General features: G+C 50.5%; 1 protein-coding gene across 2 annotated transcripts in view; it reads left to right on the top strand.

Annotated features, from left to right (window-relative positions):
• Positions 1-11,006, top strand: part of ct (homeobox protein, cut) — a 581,376-nt gene that overhangs the window by 200,582 nt on the left and 369,788 nt on the right. The window contains exon 2 of one of the 2 annotated variants that reach the window (XM_077654368.1): positions 6,025-6,102. The exons of the other annotated variant lie outside the window; for it this stretch is intronic. The gene's annotated coding sequence lies outside the window, so the exon portion shown is untranslated. The remainder of the gene's footprint in view (positions 1-6,024; positions 6,103-11,006) is intronic. 2 annotated transcript variants of the gene reach the window in all.

Raw genomic sequence — 11,006 nt, 5'->3', positions numbered from 1 at the left:
TGGACAGTCATACATTTTCGTAATTGTCCGTTTATGCCCGTAATTGCCCGTTCGCGCCAGATGTCTTTTCTAGTCTGAAAAAGGCATTGCAGGTGACAAATCCAGAATGACTACCGGCGCCGGTGTTGTTTTAGTCAGCGGTGCGTGACAGTTTCGGGGGGGGGGGGGGGGGGGGGGGAGGGGGGGGGGGGGGGGGGCTGAAGCCCCATAAGCCCGCCCCCTGGCTACGCCTCTGCACGGCAGTACAGCACTGCTGCGCCTGGTCAACACTATTTCCGCAGTAGTTTCCGCTCATAAATGATTAAGCTGTTTGCCTTCATTTATTGTTTGTGTGCCAAGATTGTGTTATTGACGCAATTTCGAATCTTGCCCAGCTTGGGACAGCAATTGCATTGAGCATCATATATAGTTCCAAATTAATAAATGAAAATATGAATGAATGAATGTAACCTGACACTGGCATGAAATATATTTTGGAGCAGACCTTCGAAGCTGCTTCTCAGTTTTGGATGTGAATTTAGCTCTTTCTAATCTATGTGAACGCCCGTTCGGGTATAGCGGTGGAAGTTTCTCACATCTGTTCCGTCAAGCAATTATCACATATCTTTTATGGAGTCACCTAAACCTGCAATTGTAGCTTTCCTCGATTCTTTATATCATCGAAGATCTAAATCGCCTTGCTTCACTTAGAGCATATCTCTCAGGCTTCTACAGCGCGGAGTAAGCACAGTTGCCGCTCTGGAATAGGTGAAACCTGTGTTTAGGAGTGCTGACATTTAGAACAGAAGAAAAAAAATTCGCTCCGTGAAAACCGCCCGAAAATATAAAGACTGCCAAAAAAAAAAGTAGAAAGATTTCAGAGATTTCGAAATGGCACACAACATCGCTCAGCATTGCTTACATCTCTTTGCATTTAGTTCAAATTGACCTCGCCACTTGAGTCCAAGGGGCTATAGTATCCACACAAATACAGCATGTATAGAGTACGCGGCGTCTCGCAGGGCACGCGTTTTTCGAAGGTTCCTTCGAAAAAAATTACTGTCATTTTTTCTATTGTCTTGGCTATCGAGTGCCCCAGCGAGAGCGGCACTTCTTAGCGCTCATATTCTCATAGGTCGTGAGCCGTATAGGGGTTCTTGCCGAGTAATGGTACTTGCCCGAAGCATGAAGTAGCCTTTTCGAAGAACGACCCACGGAGGATTCGCACCCTGGACTGCTTGCTACCTGCCACACACCTGCACGCTTTCCGCGAGCGGCCGAACTCACCGCACTTTGCGGTCTCGGCGGAATATCCGTTTGAGGGGCGTCCCGCGAGCGCGCTCGTGTATAGTTTGCGACGAGCCGCCACTGCGGCTCGCGCCTCGCTCCATTAGGCGGCGAGCACGCGCGTATGTGTCCGGCAATAGCGGCTGATCGTCGACGGGGAGGCCTAATGCCATTCCTGATTGGCCCCCGCCGAGTGGCGTCCACGTAATGGCTGTCGCGCGCGAGGCAGGCGACTCCGCCCCCGATCCGGCGACTCGCCCCGCTGCCCGCTCGTCGAGGCCGTTAACGATGTGTTCCGATCGTTGCCGCCACGGTGCTCGACGCCGCAGAATGTTTGGGCAGAGTTCGTGTGTGCGTATGTGTATACGCGGCGAGCGAAGAGAGGTCCCAGACCGTTCGACCCACTCGGCGTGAACGATGGTCATGTCAGCGTGTATCCGCACAGGTGCATGCGCCACTCTCAACTTTGCCGCTCATTCTCTCCTCCTCCTCCTGGAAATATGTGCGCACAGCGGACGCGCACTGCGCAGTGCTGCGGTGGACTGACAGGCTGCGAACTTCCATTTCTGGTTCGGATACACTTACGGGCGCAATCTTGCTGCCAATATAGAGAGAAATGAAGTGCGCGAAGAAACCGTGCGACTGAGTACGTCAACTCGGAAGTGGAAACGACCAAGTTTTCTCGCGTCCCACGAACCGTAAAACAAGAATCGAGCTGAGGTCTGCACAGTTTTCCTCACTTTGACGTGTGTCGGGAAGGCGAGCGCTGAAATAATGATCGAACTCATTTTGAGCGGTGGCTCTTTCTCGTACGTGCGTTGTGCAGTCATGGAGAAGTCGAGAGCTGCTAGGGAGCCGAAGGGCTTCGTCGATTTGAAAGGTCCGATATCCTAAGAGCGGGTAGCGTATTATGGCAGTTTAGCGTGACTTTATTGACGTTTCGTTGTGTTACCATTCACTGGTGCGTTATAGCGAGTGCCTCACATAACTTTACCATTAGTCTTCCCTGGGGATTCAAGGCGTGCAAAGCTCTTTGATCATACCATTTGTGAAAGTCCCCATTCGGGTCAAGTACGTGCCAAAACTCAGTACCCTGATTTGTCCAAAACTCGAGGTTAGCAGATTGTCGTGCCACACGCGGCCGGAAATGAACTGCTAAAGACTGCTCAGAAACGGGGAAAACTTGCACAGTGCTTTACTGAGAGCGAACTGCACATGCCATTGGCTGCGCGGTATCGTCTGCTGACCTCCTGAGTCTAACCGCAGGACATTCGCGGGCTTCGACGTTGAGTTTCATAGCTGCATGTTATGCTTATGAGAACTCTGGCTACAGGTAGTAGGTACTGCTAACTCTGCCTCAAAGGGACCACTAAGCATTGTGGAAGCCGCAGAGCTGGCATCAAATAATCAAGAGGTAAATTCTTGGAGCGCTTGGCAAGTGATTGGCCAAAGGGACTTGCTGGGTGTCTGGAAGTCTCTGCGCACGGCAGTCTTATTGTAGCTGACCATACTGTATTCGAAGTATACAGGCCTCAGAAGAACCATTTTAAGGTACGGACAGGTTTGTACCTTAAAATGCGAATTCAGTAGATTCAGTGAACTGAGAGAACTCAGTGAATTCGCTCTGTATTTAACTGCCGCCAGTTCCATAGTTCACTCGGCTCGTGCTCTCAGTGAGTTTGCGTCACGCAAAATGGTGTAATATAAAAAAAAAGAAAGAAATGCGTCTTGAGGGCGTTATAGTAAAAGGCTAGACGCCTGAAAATGTGGGTTACCTCACTGACGATTCCCATTTTGCCATCTTCTACCCTCTCGCACATTTCTCCGAAGTTCGGCGGTTTTCGAATTTCGAATCGCAGCCTGCCCTCAAAAAGTTCGTTGTAATTTATTCACAGCTTTCTGGATTTTGCGTTAAAATTTCCTCATAGAATCAATTAACATAATCATCTCCCTGCATTTATATAAAGGTGCATCTTGCTATGAATTCTGTGGTTTTGCCATCAGGATAATTTCGCCTGAAATAGAGTGACCAGTTCAACGTTTATATGACTGGTGCGCGTCCTTTAATATGACTTTTCTACAAATGTCAGAATGATTCGCAGCTTCGCAGAGTTTCCAAGCCATATATATCCTCAGCCGCATGCAGTTGGGTGCAGTAGTAAAAACATCTTTGACAACGGGAAATATGCCTTCCCAAGTCTCTTAGTCCGGGGCTCCATATGTCGCGGCTAGCGGAGTTCGCACGTGGAAATTTGAATAAAGTGCTTTGGCGAAGTCAGACGGTGACGTCACCAGCATCTGCCGATACTGTGGTAACGACGCAAGAGAGTTGCACCTTACAGAGATGGCAAGGTTAAAGAGCACATTTAACTGGGTTTTCTCACCAAAAATGTTTATCATTGTAATCAATTCAACTCTGATACACGGTGAGGCCTAGCCGTTCAAGTCTTACATGATATAATATTAGCTAAGAAACGTTTCAGCTGTTTCGTATTTAGCTTGCTTCTGTCATCCTGTGGATCATTTTTCTCTGAAACAGCGTCGGCCATGCAAAGACGATTTTTATTAATCAACTTATTAAGAAGGCTGCATCTCCGCTTTCGCAGCGGGGTTTCTTAGCTCCGCAGCACGCAGTTTGTCGTTGACGCAAAAACAAAGGATCCACACAGTGACTAACGAGCAGTCCTAAAAAACACCGGCGAAAACTTGCCACACCACATGTGCGAACACCTTCCCTCCCCTCTCCACCCCCCACCCCCTTTTTTTTTCATCATCTCTCTCTGCCACAAAAGGAAGGCTTTGCGATCGAGAAAAAAGCGAAAGTGCCCGAGCCGTGTCGCCTGCGATGACCCGCATCCGGCGTATAAGAGAGAGAGGAGAGAGACGAGAGAGAGGAGAGAGAAAGAGCAGTTTGGTGGGCCCTTATGGTTCTGCGAAGGCCCGATCTGGGCCATGAGGGGGGAAGAAGAGGTTGCGGGGGGATGGGGCTTGCGCGTAAAACGGCCCTCCCTCCATCCCTCTCTCTGAAGCCGGGGTTCTCAGCTGCGTGTCTCGGAGCTTGACGTGCTTCTTCTTCTCCGAGGCGTTCAATGACGCGTGTTCGCCACAAACGCCCAGCGAGCCACGGTGTTCTGCGCCGTATACATAGGAAGAGGGCCACACGGAACAGTGTGCGCGCCGCTCCATAGCAGCAACGCTACACAGGCCGGGAAGCTATGGGCTCCCCTTTTACACGTGCCATTACACGTGCCCCGGGTTTCGATCTTCGGGGCGTGCTTCTCGCTCAGGGCGTCCGAGGAGGCAGTATAGCTCTCTCTCTCTCTCTCTCTCTCTCTCTCTCTCTCTCTCCTCTCTCTCTCTCTCTCTCTCTCTCTCTCCTCTCTCTCTCTCTCTCTCTCTCTTCTCTCTTCTCTCTCTCCTTCTCTCTCTCTCTCCTCTCTCGCTATCCAAGTGTAGCGTGACGCCGAGTGTACCTCTTTCTTTTTTCCAAGACCGCCGAGCCTTTATTTACGAGCCCAGCCCAGCCCCCCTCGCCTCGGTTCCGAAGCGCTTTCGGCGCCTTTTACAAGCTCCCGCAGACGTGACCGGGTATAGATGAGCCCGCGGCGTGTTTAACACTCCTTATAGACGGGAAATGCTCGCCACGCCTGCAAACAACGCCGTCTTGGTTCTTTATTTCGTTCGCGTGAATGATCTGCCCTTTTGCGTTTTCCTATTTGCTTCGCTACGAAACGAGCCGTAAGAGAGGGGGGGCTGTGTTCAGAGCCTGCTGCGCTTATTTGTATCCTATACGCCGTGAGGGATAAACGGCGTAGAGTATGTACTACGCATCCCTCGTGAACAGTCTTCGCTTTCCTTTTGTGTTCCTTAGATTTAGCTTTTTTTTTTTCGTGATGCACGTGTATAACAAGTGATGAAAGAGAGGGGGGGGGGGGGGGGGGGGTCAAAGCCTTATCTCGTTCGCCATAGTTTTTATGTAACCACAAAAACAGGGCTGTTACGTTTTTACAACTTTCAGGAAGCGACGTGAGCAGCTTTTGCAACACAAGGACTTTTCGTATCGTCTCTTTTTATTATTCCTTTCTTACGTAAATTGACTGAGCTTATTCTTACGTTCTGTTGCTTCTGGCTGCCAACGCTGGGCCGCCATGTGCAGGCGAGCATTGTTGGAAACGGTGTTACTAGCAGTTCTGATGAATAACAATGAAAGAGTGTTGTCTTTAAGTCTGGATGAAAGGCACTTCTTTTCCAAGAAGACCATCCATGAATTATTACTCAGAGGTAGTCTCGCCTCGCAGTCTCATTTCGCTCATGGCATGGGGCCGAACTTACAAAGAGGATGGCAGGTCTTCGAATCTCGTGGTCAGTTCGCCGGTGGTCCGTCCCCTGTACCGAAATTAATTTCTGGCTAGTCGAAGCAGCCAACCAACGTGACGTCACCTAAAGTGAGGGTTGCGATTGGCTGACTCATTGGCTAGCCAGCCCCATTATCTACATCAAAAGGATAACCAAGGAACCGCGGCCAAAAGTTGTTTGATTCCACTGCTGTTCTGCTGAGCGAGTGTTTTCCTATACAAACTTGCCTGTATTTCGTCCAGCGGCTCTTCGTTCGCTACTGCGAACGCCGCTATACTTATTGCCTTCATGTTTAACAGCTTCACAATACTGGATGGAGTGCATACGGTTGCTTTTGCTGACCAGATCCGTTCTGCGCCCGGCTTAGTGTGACGTCATCTTCTCTCTCCTTTCTCTTTGCAGGTACGTACCGCCGCGTGTCTCAATGGTAGCGCTTGCGGGCAGCGTGGATCTTCCCCTCTCCACCCCAGTCGGCATCAGGTGAGCAGATGGAAGCGGGTAACCATATGTTCAGCAAAAAGCGCGCCATCGTAGCGGCTTGAAAAAAATGTCTACCTTGAAGAATGCGCTTTGTCAGTTCCGTATCCTCGTCCTATCGGTGCGTCGGATGAAGCCACCTTGTCCCAAGGCCGCCGCGGTTTCCTGCCGCTTATACAACGGGCAGTTGTAAAACAGCTGCTCGAAGCAATCGGTGCGCAAGTCTAAACGAGCGTTGCCGTCTGGGCGTTTTCATGCATGACTGTGTCCACATCACAGTCTGCAAGCTTAACAGCTGACAGTATGCCATCGCCGCAACAAAACTTTCTGTCCTAAGTGCAACTCCGTTTAGTCGAACCCGGAGCCTTATTCTATATGTGAGCAGCATCTGCTCTCCCTTACCAAACATCATTTGATCGAAAAATTCGATCTCTTATGTCTTGCTTGTAACCAGAGTACTTTGCCGCATCTTTTCTGTGCCCAGCTGTAGTTATGGGTATTAAAAAAGAACTTGTCTAACGCCAAGAATTTTAACGCCAAATTTTTTAACAGATTTTCTCAGCGAAGCTGCAAGAAGCACAGCAGATTAATATCAGTTTATTCTGCACGAACTAGCGCAGTCATTCAGAAAGCACTGCTACTTTGACACTAAACCGATGATCTTAGGACCGGTTATCAGCGTATAGACGTTACATTCACCTCCTGAAAGCGGCATCTACTACATTAACAAATAGGGGCTCAGGCTTTCACTGCGCATGAGAAATTATTGTTTCGTGGTCCCTCGCGCTGATTCTCAACCTCTCGTGCGTGTATCTTGTGCGACCAACGCTCAGAATTCTTGAATTCTACGGAACTCCAAATCAAAATCGGCCCATGACCTGCGGCCAGTTTTCGGAGGTTACAGATAGTTGCGCCGCCTGTGAGCTCGGGCGCGAGTTATTGGCGGAGCAGCGCGCTATGTTTTTTTCTCTATCACGTGCACGTGAGCAGCCCTTCATAGTTCATCATTTCACCACGGAGTGGCGTAACAGTCAGCTGTGAGTGTCAAGTTTTTGACCAGTGAGAGTGTCATATTTCGATTCACGGGCCTTGAGCTGAGTTTTGCATCTGGCATGACCGAATAGCTGCGCCCAGAGGTATATTGCCAACCACCAGAACACGCGCATTATTCGCCCTTCGAGGACACGAATACACTTGCGCGGCGGCGTAGGCGACGACCTATACCGCGCAGAACCACGTCCACGTCGCCATACGAGCGCGATACGCAATATGCGTCTCACGACAACACAAGGACCGCTTTTTCGAAGAAACCATTTGTCAACCACCAGCCCTCCGTTGCGAGTCCCCTCCTCCCCCCACCCCCTCCGAAAAAAAAAAGAAAAGTAAAAGAACAGAAGAAAACGTTCGAACCGAAGACGAGCCTATCCCTCTCGCATAGACAGCCTGCATGTGTAAGAAAATAATAATAGTAATAACGGCGGCGATTGGCGTTTGGTGTAGCGCCCACGCTCGACCCCGCGATGAGGCCCGAGGAATGATAATGGCGCGGCGGCATGCTCGCAGGCAGGCAGACGCCCTCGGCAGCAGAGCGCGAAAGAATGGCAGACGACGCGCCCGCCGCCGCGAACGAACACGAGCGCGCCTCTGTAGGGAAAAATGTGCGCGAGTGTACCCGCTCGGGTTCTCATATTCGGCGACGTCTGGGGGAAGTGGGAGGGGTGGGGTGGGAGTTATGAACTCTCGCGTCCTTCTCTGCCGCGCGCGTAGACGCAATGCTTCCAGCATTAGGCTCGTCCGCGCGGTTATCCCCGGCTCTTCATCGGGAGCGCACGCGTAGACGGAAGTTGCACCCGTATATACATACGACAGAGGCGTCACACAACAAAACCGCGCGCGGCCGTCGCGCCCGAACCCTCCTCTCCCACCCTTGCTCCTTTTGACTCTGTGTTGTCATCGTCGTTTAGATTCCGGCCGCGTTTTTATTTTTGTCTTTATTTTCTTGTTTCTAGCTGTAGCCCTTTCTCGCTGGCTTAAGTTAGGCGACGGGGCCATTGATAAAGTGCGTGGCAGGAAAGCTGGTCGGCCCCAGCTACCGAACACTCGAGCGAGATTCCTCAATGCAGCCATCTCCCCCTTTCCCTTTACAGAGTGTCCCGCCGCAGTCGTGAATTTATGATCGGCGACCGGAATTTGACGCCGCTCCTCGCGTGGCGATGAGAGGCAAACTTAATAAGCGAGCTAATAAAGAGGGAATAAGGAGAAGGGAGAGAAGCTATGAAGAGAGGCTTGGGATGAAACCGTGAAGCCTTTCCTTCCTGTCTTTGCTATTAGACGGCCAGCCCGGCTGCTTCGCGGAAAAGTGCGAAAGAAAGGCGGCGTTGAAGCGAAAAATTTGAGCCTGGGGAGGAAGCGGCGGTCGCGTGTGGTGTCGGCCGCTTGGAGCGCTCGTGCGGCTCGGTTTTCTGTTTCACTCTATAGCCGAGCCCGACATATTAGCATACATTTGCGCCGTGCAGATGCGTTTGGAGATCCCACCTCGAATCACAATTATTTCGGGGTTGCCATTCTCGCTTCATATCAGACTTGGTCGCTATACATTACTGCTCATTTGAATGGCAGTGAATGATTAAAACCATCGAAGCTATCTCATCGCGAAGTCAGGTGCTGCTTTTTAAAAAGCTACCCGTCTGTAAGTGTTGCTTTAACTTTCGCGATTTCGAGAACAACTGCAATGCGACAGCGCATAGCGATTTCTTTCCTTCTCTTGCATGAACGCGTGGCATGAACGGGTGCCGGACAGTTCGGCATGAACATGTTCATGCCACATGTTGCTCGCGTGTCAGCACCGCGTGGAATTCTGTGGCGACGACCACCGCACATGGCAGGAGAGGGCGAAGGTGGACAGCGATGGCGCCTCGGCGCGTTGCGAAAAGCACGTTCAGGGATCAGAATTACTCGGGTAATGTTATCATCCCAAGAACCAGTGGCAGATGAATGTGAGCGCAGCTATAGAGTCCTCCCCATACACCGCTGCGCCATCTCTTCTTTTCTGCCGTTGATGCTCCCGCGAAATATGCATTAAATCACACAAAGCGCTGACAGACAGCAGAACCAATGCCACTAACGCAACGGTTCAAGGGTATACATTGCCTTCATGTCTGAGTAAAAGTTTGGTTAGTCATCTTTCTTAAAAATGTGTTTGTCAGGCCTGGGTGTTCTCATGAACGCACGCAAAAAATTTTACAGACGCAGGTACCGCAGTTATTTCTCGATGACAGTTCTCCGCGTTCTGTACGTGTTATGCGGGCCTTTTGCTTTGAGACGCATGCGACAATACCTTATGTCGCGTATTATAAAAATACATAAGGGGCGCAATACATGATTGTATGGAAATTATGAGTAACCCCATCGTGAAGCGCGACAAACAGGAGTTATTTGAATGTTGGGAGCAAGAAGCTGATCTATGTCGTAATGCAGTCGGTGATTTTATTTAATTGGTTTTGGGGGGAAAGGAAATGGCGCAGTATCTGTTTCATATATCGTTGGACACCTGAACCGCGCCGTAAGGGAAGGGTAAAGGAGGGAGTGAAAGAACCCTTCCAGAGCACGTATTCTTGCTCCTGGAAACCAAAAGCGTTCTTTAATGGGATTCAAATAATGAGTTAATTTGGGCCAAGTCGCATCTTTTGCTCCTTCGCGGATTCAGGGTTCCGCTCCGAATCGCAAATTGGAATACGCCTTTAGACAAAGCAACCACTTTGGAATGCTGCTCAGAGCGCTCATATTGCTGGGCATTTCTGAAGAGGCGACTACGCGGGAGCACACTCCCTTACAAATATTTCTTTACAATGTCTATAGAGTGTCTATCGATAAATCCTAGAGAATAGTCGATTGGCAATACAAATCCGATAGATCCTGTAGACGGCCATCTATAAATTTATGGCCATACACCTTTAGTAGACGTTACTCTACAGACAGTCTGTAGACTGTGAATAGACGAAAGGAAATATCTATAGGAAGGCCATAGAGTCTATAACAAGTCTATACACTGTCTATAGACCACTTTTATAAGGAGCCGCCGCACTGGCTCAGTGGTTATGGCGCTCGGCTGCTGACCCGAAAGACGCAGGCTCGATCCCAGCCAAGGCGATCGAATTTTGATGGAGGCGAAATTCTAGAGGCCCGTGTACTGTGCGATGTCAGTAGACGTAAAAGAACCCCAGGTGGTCGAGATTTCCGGAGCCCTTCACTACGGCGTCCCTCATAGCCTGAGTCGCTTTGGGACGTTAAGCCCCCGTAAACCAAAAAAAAAAAACTCTTTAAGGGGTGTACAGTGAGTCTTGACCTCCAATGACACTTAGGCTGCAGAACTTAATCGTTTATTTGAAGAACGCCGCAAAAGACTGAAATGTATCGTAGTGTATGCACGGCGTCTCAGTGGGATGAATACCTACACCACGGCATAGCCCGCTGACATTCTCGGCGCCTGGTGCTATAGGGCTCGCCTGCGTGTATACATTCGCCTTGGTGGCCGAAGCGAGAGGGTTACTCTGGCTGCGACCTCGCGTGCGCAAAACAATCGGCGATGGTCGGGCTTCCGGTCGTCCGCTGATGACGACGGTGACGTGGCCCAATCGGACTCGCTCTTCCAGCACCGGCGTGCGCCAATTTCGCCCCGAGCGACGACGACGACGCCGATTTTGCCCGTGGTGCGCGCAGGGTAATAATGCGCCGCGGGCAGGCTCGGCTATAGTCATAACCGGCCGACTCGTTCTCACGCGAAACGACATTCACGCGTGTTACAATCTGCCCGCTCGCTTGCTTATGACGTGGCAGCGTTAACGGAACAGTGGACGGGGTGCAAAGAAAGACCAACTCTCGCCCGCCATGCACTCTATCACCAACAG

Source organism: Amblyomma americanum, chromosome 2 (assembly GCF_052857255.1).
Source record: "Amblyomma americanum isolate KBUSLIRL-KWMA chromosome 2, ASM5285725v1, whole genome shotgun sequence".
Taxonomy (NCBI): domain Eukaryota; kingdom Metazoa; phylum Arthropoda; class Arachnida; order Ixodida; family Ixodidae; genus Amblyomma; species Amblyomma americanum.
This window is presented reverse-complemented; position numbering and strand designations above follow the sequence as displayed.